Source organism: Anastrepha obliqua, chromosome 2 (assembly GCF_027943255.1).
Source record: "Anastrepha obliqua isolate idAnaObli1 chromosome 2, idAnaObli1_1.0, whole genome shotgun sequence".
Classification (NCBI taxonomy): Eukaryota; Metazoa; Arthropoda; class Insecta; order Diptera; family Tephritidae; genus Anastrepha; species Anastrepha obliqua.
In genome coordinates this window covers 120841070-120853325 of record NC_072893.1, presented here as the reverse complement: position 1 = coordinate 120853325, position 12256 = coordinate 120841070, and the positions used below count along the sequence as shown (strand labels likewise).

At 32.7% G+C, this 12256-nt stretch overlaps 2 non-coding genes across 2 annotated transcripts; both read right to left on the bottom strand.

The window, feature by feature from the left end:
* Positions 1–2424: 2424 nt before the first annotated feature.
* LOC129239960 (U11 spliceosomal RNA) lies at positions 2425–2653 on the bottom strand. Its single transcript, XR_008581997.1, has one exon. It is a non-coding gene; the product is annotated as a U11 spliceosomal RNA (small nuclear RNA).
* A 927-nt stretch (positions 2654–3580) lies between these two features.
* LOC129239820 (U2 spliceosomal RNA) lies at positions 3581–3778 on the bottom strand. The gene has a single exon (XR_008581947.1). It is a non-coding gene; the product is annotated as a U2 spliceosomal RNA (small nuclear RNA).
* Positions 3779–12256: the final 8478 nt, after the last annotated feature.

Here is a 12256-nt window from a genome sequence, read left to right as displayed (position 1 = left end):
CGCAGCCAACGAGGGTATCAATTTAAATTTATAAACGAGTTTCGAAATATGTTTCTAGCTATATTTTTTAAGACAATGCGAATAAGGAAAATAGCCTTATGGAGGCAAATTTATCCAAAATGCCCGTGGCTACAACACCTAGCAAATTTTTCTACTACGACAGCAGTTTGCGGGAAGTTGAGGAGCTGGAATCAGATTTTTAAGTTTCTAAAAGCAATAGGGCGGTATAAACATATTAATATATTCCTAAGTTTTAATTTTTAATTTTGTTACATGTAGAGATGCATTAAAGCGTGAAAACAAATCCCTCCTGATGGAAAGCAAAAAGAAAGACTTCAAACTGGCAGCACTTCAGCAAAACTACAACAAGCAAAACAAAAAGCACATCTACGAGATGGAGCAGCTGCAAAAGCGCTTGGAGGAATGCGAAAATGTGTCTAAAAACATGGAGAAAAAGTTAGAGACCATTTTCACGAAGGGCCAGGTAGCAAATCTAAAATTTAGTATCAAAAAACCTACCTGGGCTCAAGAAGATATCGCCAATTCCATTACATTATATGCCGCAAGTCCAAAAGCATATAGGTTATTGTACAAAAAAGGTTTTTCGCTACCTGGAGTTCGAACGCTTCAGAAATGGGCACAAAAAATTGATATATCCAGAGGTTTGATTAAACCTATTTTTAAATTATTAAAAGCCTCTACGGAAATGGATATTGTGCAAAAGGTGTGTGTTTTGAATTTCGACGAAATTAAGGTCAGGCATACTTATTGTTATGACTCTTCTACGGACTCTACACTAAAACCTGCCCATTTTGTGCAAGTAGCGATGCTTAGAGGTGAACACATATTGCAATAAACATTTAATAAGATATATGGAAATTATTATAATACATATATTAATTGTCTTTTTAGGACTTATGTGTAAATGGAAGCAGCCGGTTTTCTACGACTTCAACTGTAAAATGACGAAGAACGTGCTTTTTAATATTTTGCAAAAATGTAAAGACTGCGGGTACAACGTTGCAGCGATTGTGTGCGATCTTGGTGGCACAAACAGGTCCCTCCTTAACGAGCTCGGAATAAATGAATACAAGCCGTGGTAAGTTTAATGAAATATATAGCGTGCGTAGTTTATTTCGCATTTTGTAACATATGACGCTCTTGCAGGTTGGTTTTTGATGACCAGCAAATCTTCGTATTTGCTGACCTTCCTCATATGCTGAAACTACTCCGTAACCACTTTCTGGACCAAGGGTTCATGCTAAAAGGGAAAGCTGTGAAGAGAGAAATAATTTTTGATTTATTGTCATGCACCTCCAAGGATTTGACAATAACTCATAAAATTTCAGCAATCCACTTAAACTGGATTGGACCTCAGAGGCAAAAGGTGAAACTGGCAGCAAAATTATTTTCACATACCGTGGCAATGGCAATTACGAGAGCAGTAAGTCTGGGACATTTAAGTTGCCACAATTTTGAATGAGTGCTTTCAATTATTTAAATTTGTAAGCTTTACATACATACATGTTTTTATATTTAAAATATAACATTTTTAGACTAACGATTGGTTTGATATGATGAACGTCAGGATACCACGTGCTGACTCAAGAACACGGTGCTACGCCTACGGTCTAGCAATTAAGGAGCAAGTCCAGACATTAGATGGCATGACGAAAATGATGAAAAACATGAGGGTGATAGGAAGAGATACTTTACTGCCATTTCAAAGGGGTAAACTAATATATTTATGCCAATACCTAAAATGAATAAAATTTACATAGTTACTTCAACCTAAACAAATATTGTGAAATAATAACGTACGAATATTTACTTGCAGGTATCATACGGTCGAACAATGCACTGAAATTGTTATACGAAAGCGTTCAAAGCCGTTACAATATTAAGTACGTTTTGTCATACCGCTTGAACCAGGATATGCTGGAAAACTTCTTTGGAATCATTCGAGCCAAAGGTGGTTTGCACGATCACCCGGACCAACAAGAGTTCAAGTATCGACTTCGGGGATACTTACTTGGACGAAATGAAGGTGTGATAACAAACGCAGCAAATGTTGAAGAAGATGATACACCAGATCTGGAAATGTTGCAACCATCGCTTACAGGTAATAATTGCTTTTTACACATCACTTAGTAATTTTTACTTCTACAGGTGTCATACTGAAAAAAATAATTTCCGAGGAATGGCCGATCAATATAAAGCTAGCAGAACTCGATGATCTCGAATATGATGGTCTTGAAAACTTGACGTCACGCACACTCTGACTTTCTATCATTCTTGGATTTAATTAATTTTACACCGTAATATTATGTATTAATTAATTATTACATTTAGAATGTTTTCAAATCTTATTTATCACCTAGACGAGACTGAACGCTCTCATGCCACGCAATTTTGCCCGAAAGCAAAAGCAATGCACTTTGACAGTTCATGTCTCATATCACAAAAATTATGCACTGGATATGCAAAGCCATACCCCACTGGAGTGCCCAATACGTTCGTATAAAACAGAGGCAAGTGACAAAAATCACTCACTTCAAAATTTATATGAAGTTGAACGTGAACACTGCAATGCGTCCGCACGCAAGGTTGTCAACCCTGAATGGAATTAACGTGCAAGACGAGCACCCTTTTTGAATACGAGCGAACGCCTATGAATCGGAAATACCTCGGCATATGTAAAGTGGATGAGAATTGCTTCGGAGGCATAACGGTAAATAAATAAATTTGAATTTAAAAAAATATTAGATTAATTACTAGTTTTATACATTTTTGACTATTTGTGTGGAGAATTCTTCCTTAATGAACGATAAATTCAATAAAAAAGTAGTCGGTTTTTTTGACACCATTTCCATATTAAAATTATTGTTTATTATTTGTGAAATTTATTTTTTTGACTTTTTTGTCTTGTGAAATTTTAAAATATAATGAAATATATTTGCCTATCTAATCAAATCATGTAGCAAATTAAATCAACTTTGGATTTTCTGAAGCCGATTAATGCCGACCGAAAACCATTTTTTTAAAATTCCACTTAAGATTTGTACTTTTTGTAATGAAATTGAGCTAATTTTAGTTTTTCTGAATAGTTAAAAATACCAGCGATTTTTTATTTATGGCTCACATTTTCAGATATTGGCTTAAATTTAAAATCAAATAAATATGTATATATGTATATTAAATATTATGTCAAAAAAACAAGGCTTTCCGGCCTCGGAAATTTTCCAATTCGCTCAAAATGTTTTTTTGTTAATTTCTCAATGAATCACACACAAGAAATCCTCTCTTAATTCTATTAAATAAATAAAACAGATGACGAGAAGCTATCATCAAAAGTTAGCAGAATTTTGATTTATAAAACAAACACATTTCTGCCGTTATCTCCTGCTTCCTTGAATGAATATTGTAGAAATGAAAAGCAAAATAAATACCGAAACCGACCCAAGAAAGAGACCTACAAATTTCTTCCATCTCCGCCTACTTGTATCCATACGAAGATTTGTCTTGTCTCTTCATACAAAAAAGCTAACAGTATTATCATATTTCTTCTGGTATTTATTCAATAATTTGGGCCGAAATCCCGGCGGTACTGCAATACCGGGCAAACCCGTGGCAGAGGTGGAGCAAGCCCCTAAAACACTCCGCCCATTTCCAAAAATCAGTTTAACATTTGTTGTCCTCCGATGGAGGATCTATCAGATGTTAAGCTGATAAGAACAGATACTACACTTTGATCTTAGCCATAAGGCCGAGAAGCGATAACCATTCAACGCCAACAAACTACCTTGTCAATATATTTTCTAACAAGCCATTCGAGAATTACACGAATGTACGAAATATTTATACCGATTCACTTAAACTGACTTTCAGTATCTAAACCAAAAATAGAAAAGTCATCAAGCAACGGCAAGCTGTTTGATTTCATGTTCGTGCCTGTGTGTGTGCATGAGTGCGTTCATATCGCCACAATGAACGACTATCTGCCTTGGCTGAGCACAGCAAGAAAATGTATTCGAGCGTATATATGTATGTATGTATGTTAGTGTGTTTGTACGATTGTGCTCTGCGCTCAGCTTTGTGTCGATTTTACTGTGCGCTGCGCAGGTTGGGGTATTCTTGCAGAAAGTAAAGATGATTCACACACTGTCGACCGACTGGGTACAGTTGTCACAAGTGATGATATGTATAATTTTTATATGAAAAATCAAGGCGAATCTATTGAAGGTGGTAGCAATAACCCAGCTGATTTGTTATTTTTTTCTTCCGCTGTGTACATTTGGATGTCAACACAAAATTGAATTACGAAACGTTTTACTTAGCTTAGTGTATGAATTCACCTCGGAAAAAATTCAATTTTCTTCTATAATAAATTTTAATAAAAAACTGTTTTCAATATACATATAATCAGAAATGTCCTAAAATGCAAATTTCAAAAAAAAAAAAATTAAAAAGCTAAAAAAAAATTAAAACTATACAAAACTAAAAGCGTCACAATTAAGGCATATTGTGCAGTTTGTATCAGTAGAGTAACTGATTTGATTTATTTAAATTTATTTGGTCTCTAAATTGTCAATATTTGTTTATATGTTTTTAGGCACTAAAAACAAAAACGGAATATATTTGCTCTACTATTACTAAATTTTCTATGTGTATTGTTCATTTAAAGGCTTCCCTAATACTTTGTAGGCAAATTTCTCATATTTGTCACATATTTTCTGCATAATATACGAGGTTTGGGACATACTTATATATCATACCAACTATTGGCGACTTTCAAAAAGTCTGCCCTTTGCTTACCTTACGCAACTTGAAATCACAAAATTATTAAAAATTATTGGCTAAGAATTTCCCGCTCCAGAATCTGCGTACCTTTTCATTGAGGGGCACTGATAGTGTAATAGACTTTAAAAACTTTAACTTGACCTGACAAGCACGATTTACATACATCTTTCTGTGTAATTTTACTAAATGTCAATGAAATGTTAAATTATTTTCCCACTTACAATATTATCTGAAACATACGTACATATTAATATTCACATTCCGAACGTGGAGAGTTTTTTCTCAGACAAAATATAACATATCGAAAGTTCGTTATAAGCTTCAAACCGTAATTTAATGTAAGACAAAGATTGTCAATAAAAATTTCACCATATCGCTAGATAAGAGTGAAAAGTCCACTTTGTCTAAAAATAATATATTTTAATTCAATAAGCAAGAAAAATAAAAATCGAACGTTTCCTAAAATAACAAACTATGTATCTGTTTATTTCTAGCCGTTTCTACTCAGTGATATGCCACTAAGGAAGCATTTGCTCCCTCCGAGCCGTAATTGCTATGATGCTGATATGTCACTTCGCTAAGCCCAAAATACTCTCAGAAAATCTCATAATTGATAAAGCTTACAAAAACCTTTCATCAACTTTGGGGAAATCGTTGGAATGGTTTTATCTCAAAATACGCGAAATTTCATATAAAAGATGTTGTCAAATAAATGTTTGAAGATAATGTCTTTGAAAAATTATTCTTTTTTTGGAAAATTTGAAAATCGGAACTTAGCAACTTTTCACTCTAATATACATTGTAAATTCTAATGAGAGCATAGATTTATTAAAAAAACTAAAAACACAATTTTTTCTCCAATCGGTCGCTCCAATTCAGCAAATGTCTACTCATTCTCTGTCAGCACCAGCAAGTATCATATCGGATCTCTTCAATTTTCTCTGATAATTTTCATAGCAAGTACTTATAAATCATTCGTATATTGTTTTTACAAAAGTCCCTTCTCCGTGCATTCGGTTAGAAAGTTAAGCAACAAAAGAGGCTTTCATATTCATACAAATTCAGTTCAATACTGTCATTATATAGAGTGTGACTTAGGAATCCTTAAATATTATTTAATCGTTCACTTTTTCGAGATTGCAATATAAAGGCCTAAAATGAGCTAAATGCCAAAACACGCTTAATATGGGTTAGTATTTCGTGTTGTACTCGTGAGCCACTAATCTCAAACACTTTACTTCTACAAGCACTACAAATACAAGTGAAGCCTAAATTGAATTCAATTGACGCCAACCCTTAAGGGGTTAGTCTACTTTGTCACTTTAAAATTTTTCAATTTTTTTTTTTTGCATAATTTGAAAGTATATATATCCAGAAATATTGTGTAAAAATTTTAAGAAAATCCGAGCACTCTAACTATTTTTTTTTTACCTGAACATCATTTCGTCTACCTGCGCGTATAGCGCGCATTAAAAACTTTAAACGCGTTTTTCTCAAAACAACGTTTTCAAAATCTAGCTCCACTGTATCTCAAAAACTAATCAACCGATTTTCATAAAATTTGGATCACCTATTCTAGACATAATTTGCACCAAATTGACGCTCGGGGGTTTTGAAATTTTAAATTTTTACTATATATTTTTTTTAAATATGCGAAAAAAAAAACCGTTCTATCAAAAATTTTCCATTTTTATCAGCCATTTTTTTTGTCTTCATTAAAACCTAATATCCGAGGGTCATTTTGTAGCCAGTATCTTACTGAATCTGAAACATTTTGATTTTTTTGTTTCAGACAAGCCGTTCTTGAGTTCTGATGGAGCTGCCTCACCAACCCATGTTTGAGACGTTACGCTTCACTGCTATTTTTTTACTAAAAATACTATAAAATTGAATAAAAAAAAATTTATTTCTGAATTTTAAGACTTTATTTAATAAATCAAACAAATTTTATATTACTATCATTTATAGTTTTCTCAAAAAAAAAATCACGAATATAGCCTTTTTTTCGAGTCTCCAAAGTAGACTGACCCCTTAAAGTGAAATACGTTCATTAATCGCAGGAGCAGCAATGGTGGTTGAAAAGGTATTTTCCATTATGTTTGAACTGTCCTTTTTAAACCAAACCTTTTGTAACGTAGACTAAGCAATTTGTACCAACAGATTGGTATCTGCTGTTACGCAGTGCCAACAACTTTGACTGCGTGAATACCCGTTATGTGGCAAGTAACCTTAAGCAACCTGATTTAAAAATACATACAGTGAGGTATAAAAATAATAATCATATAAAATGATTATTAAATATTTAAATAGTAACAGGATGTGACATTACTTAATTTGGGGGACTTTTATGAAGAGCAGCACAATTGAACTTCACATAAAAGAAAACATATAGAGTTTCATAACAATGAAGGATATGCATGAACTGAGAAGAGTTCAAATAAATACACATTGTCATGTTCTTACAGAAAAACCAAGCAACATAAATTGCCTCCTGAGTCGTTTAATCTTGCACTATTTACTTTTTTTTTTCTTCCATTATTGGTATTTTTTTCATTAAAGGTCATACTCGCTTAACCATTCCAACTTATTTAACACAGTAAGTTTTAGTCCTTTTTTTTTGTAATAAAAATTTGATAAAAAAATCTCAATAAGTTTGTGTTCATGTTTCGGCTAATTTGTTCTTTTCTTCCTATTTGATATTTTTATTGTCAAAGCAAGCTGCTTATTTTTTTGTTCCTTTGTTTGTTTGTTCCCATTCTGTGTGAAATTTTGGCATTCAAAATACCAAAGTGCAAATACGAAATGTATGTCAAAATTTTTGTTGCTCTACATCTTTTCCAAATGTACAGCAAAAACCGTAAAACGTACTTCATAATAGTTAATTACAGTTAAAAAATCGTAAAATGCATTTGAGAATAGTTAATTCTACTTCAGAAACTGTAAAATACACTTCAGAATAGGTATTTGTACTTCAAACACCTTAAAAAGCACTTCAGAATAGTCAATTGTAATTCAAACACAGTAAAATGTATATCAGAATAGTCAATTAAACTGCAGAAACCGGAAAATATATTTCAGAAACTGTACAATTTTTAAAACTGTAAGCAATTGACTATACTGAACTACATTTGACGGTCACTGAAGCACTCTTGGAAATGGTGTAGTGCCACCACCTTTCATATATACGCCTCGATTAATTCTGAAAAGTAACTCAATTCGATTACACGCATGACTTTTTTGACTCACTGTATATATTTCTCACCCTCCGTTTAGCTGCGAGTTCCCATTGTGCATGCAAGTATATTAGAAATGTTAATACTAGCGTTCAGTGCCAATAACTAAATTTCGGGATCCCGAATTTTCGGTGCTGTTTATGGGACAGTAACATGATTCGAAATTAGAAATTATTATTACTTTTTACTTCAGCTGCAAATGTTTTGATTTTTGGTGTAGTTTTTCGTTATTAGATTTGCAAGTATTGCCATGTTAGTATTTCGGGATTTTGCTTTATCTACGACCTAAGTACGTCTAACTGGCCCCGTTCCCATAGAAAAATTTGTATATATTTTTATTGTTTTAACCAGAAAACGAAATATAGTAAGCAAAAACAAGTTCTTTTATTTTTAAAAATTACAATAAAAAGTGAAATTGAAATTAATTTGAGATAATTTATTTTCAAAGTATTTGAAGTTTAATGAAACTCCATTTCCGTTTCTATTATGCACTGCGTCTGTCTTAAAACGTAGTCTTTCCACCGTGACCTACCAATGTCCAGTTGGAAATTGTAATATTTAGTAGCTGATTAAAAATTTAATGACTTAACTTTATTTGATGAATCGTTTAAGGGGTTGGGGTAGTCAGAGGCCCGAAAAAATTATGATTTTCTAACTTTTTTTTGCTAGCAATTGCTTTATTTTCCAAATATAAAAACATGGCATAAATACATTATTTTTCGACTTGACTTACGCAAACTTTAAAAAAAAAAATTAATAATTGTAAAAGTTAACGCTGTTTGTGTGAAGCCCGTTTCTCCAGAAGTCCCTTGCAGTGATCATCACAAGTCCTTGGAGATTCATCTAAAATCAATCGGACAAGAGAAATTAGTTTACTTAAGAGATAATCCTGTGCTTGATCGAGCTTTTTTTTTCAAAATTAACAATATGGCGGCCTCAGGAAATACTTTTCAGATTTTCGAGAAAAAATCGACAATTAATTGTTTAAAAAAAGTTGAAATTTTTGGATAAAAAATCCTTCGATCAGGCACAAGTTTTTTAGGTTTTTAAAAGCAGTATACATTTCATTGAAATCTACCAAGCGTTTTTTAAGTTACAATGATCACCAGTTCAAAAAACATAGTTTTGAGAAAAACGTATTTAAAATTTTGCTGGAACGCTCCGGAGCGCCCGTGCGCCCTCTGTTAATTGTTGAATAACTCGAAAAGTATTTGTCGGATTCACTTCAAATTTTCACACAATATTTTTAAGATATCATACTTTAAAAAAACTCAAAAAACATCAAATTTTTTGAAAATTCTGACCACCCCTTAAAATCTCATAAAGTAGTAGTAGGTAGGGAAAATGGTTGAAGTACCATTCTGGCACTATCCAAGTAGCTCTAAAACGGCGTTGTGACACCATTATGTGACCTCCAACAGGCTATAAAGAAGTAACTGTATAATTAGTTTACCCTAATTCACCTCAGTACGGCGGCCGCCGTAGCCGAATGGGTTGGTGCGTGATCACCATTCGGAGTTCACTGAGAGGTCGTTGGTTCGAATCTCGGCGAAAGCAAAATTAATAAAAAACATTTTTCTAATAGCGGTCGCCCCTCGGCAGGCAATGGCAAACCTCCGAGTGTATTTCTGCCATGAAAAAGCTCTTCATAAAAATATCTGCCGTTCGGAGTCGGCTTGAAACTGTAGGTCCCTCCATTTGTGGAACAACACCAAGACGCACACCACAAATAGGAGGAGGAGCTCGGCCAAACACCTAACAGAAGTGTACGCGCCAATTATTTATTTTTTAATCATATGAGCCATATATAATATTTTGATCCCGAGATGACGGGATTTCGGGATTAACATACATATATATCTAATGTATACAAACTTGTATTTCTTATAAAACCAGTTTTCCTTTCCACACAAAGGTTTTGGTTTTCTATGCAGCCAGCGTAAATTCTCTTGTGCCTGTACTTCGTGGATGGTTAGCAAAGTGGCTCGTATAAAAGGATGAAAATTGCTTGGTGTAAGTCATTCGGGAATTCGGTGAGGTACTATTAACATCATAAGGCGTGATTGTTAATAGTTAACTCTTTCCTTGAGGAGAATTTTTTTTACAAACCGGAGTTGTAAGTATGATTTCAGGGGTTTTTTTTTCTTTAAACAATTATTTACTTTGACCATTCTGATTTACGTTAGGTAGGGACAAAAATTATTTCCACTTACAGTTTGAAAAACCCGTAAAAGTAGTGCGTAGTTGGCGCGCTAAATTTTTTAGTGATTACATACAAAAATATTGAATGCAATGAATAACTCCTTGGTGGAGACTTTTTCTGAGTTGGAATTTTTGGAGAAGATTTGAAACTTATTTTTAAAAATCACTATAATTCTATATTATCTTGTTAGATATCTTATAGCAAGAAATATCTAAAAATAATGACCAAGAAATTCCCCTTCTAGCAAAATTGAAAAAGTTTTACAGGCCAAGGCAGCAGGTAGATTGTTTTATAGGCAGGAAAGTAAACAGTCGAAGAAATAAACGCACCGCCTATTTTTCCTCGCCACATGTTAGACTCGAGTTCAATTCCCGGCGCAAACTTTTTTTTATACATTTTTTTTTTAAATCGTTTTTTTTTAATGTAATTGAAAAAAAAAATTATGTAATAAATTTTACGTATTCGCTTATTATTTCAAAAATACGAAAATAGCAAAAATTTAATTGGTTTAATGTCGAGGTGAGAAATGTGTTGTGTGTTTAAGGTGAAAGATGTGTGGTGTTTCTAATTTTTGTGTGGGCAAAAGTCAGTGAGGTGTCTATAAACTCAGTGTGCTAAATGACCTTATTACAAATCTTTCAAATCTCAATTGTACTAAAAAAAGCTCATAGTAACATTTGCACCTTCTCATTGCATTAACATTCTCTGCTTATAGCAAGAAATATCTAAAAATAATGATCAAGAAATTCCCCTTCTAGCAAAATTGAAAAAGTTATACAGGCCAAGGCAGCAGGTAGATTGTTTTATAGGCAGGAAAGTAAACAGTCGAAGAAATAAACGCACCGCCTATTTTTCCTCGCCACATGTTAGACTCGAGTTCAATTCCCGGCGCAAACTTTTTTTTATACATTTTTTTTTTAAATCGTTTTTTTTAATGTAATTGAAAAAAAAAATTATGTAATAAATTTTACGTATTCGCTTATTATTTCAAAAATACGAAAATAGCAAAAATTTAATTGGTTTAATGTCGAGGTGAGAAATGTGTTGTGTGTTTAAGGTGAAAGATGTGTGGTGTTTCTAATTTTTGTGTGGGCAAAAGTCAGTGAGGTGTCTATAAACTCAGTGTGCTAAATGACCTTATTACAAATCTTTCAAATCTCAATTGTACTAAAAAAAGCTCATAGTAACATTTGCACCTTCTCATTGCATTAACATTCTCTGCTTATAGCAAGAAATATCTAAAAATAATGATCAAGAAATTCCCCTTCTAGCAAAATTGAAAAAGTTATACAGGCCAAGGCAGCAGGTAGATTGTTTTATAGGCAGATAGATACATACATACATATATATAAGCGATTCACACTGTTCCCCGACTAGTTCGAGATGGGCACATTTTGTGCACAACCAAAAAACAATCCTTATAAGTATATGTATACTTAAACATATGTGTATATATATTTAAAATAATATTCCCTGATGCAAAATTATTGCTGTATCGAATTATAGATGAATAAAATATATTATACAATTTTCAATTTTAATAAATTTTATTTTGTTATAGATTTAAAATTTTCTTTTTAATGCAAGGAAGTTAATAAAAATTTTAAATAAATGAAAAAATTAAAAATAAATCATCTTAACTAGGAAGCGAACCCAGAACGTCGTGAATAATACTGTTACACTCTAATCCAATAACCATCGCGACATAAAATAAATTTTGAGCGCGGTTGCAATTTCACTCGTGTGAATTTTTTAATGCAATAGCTCAGTGAACTGAGAAGCAAATAAAGTTATTTTTACATTCAGAGGCAATTTTTAAATTCTGCAGAAAATACTATTGACCGCAAAGAAAGGTTTTTTTTTAAATAAATTTTACATATTTACATATCATACATACATACATATGTAGGTATACATATCGCACCCTAAATACAAAAGGGTCACAACTCAAAATACTAAGATTTTCAGGAGAGACGAAAAACGTTTTATGTAAAAATTATTGTAATATTTAAAGAAAATA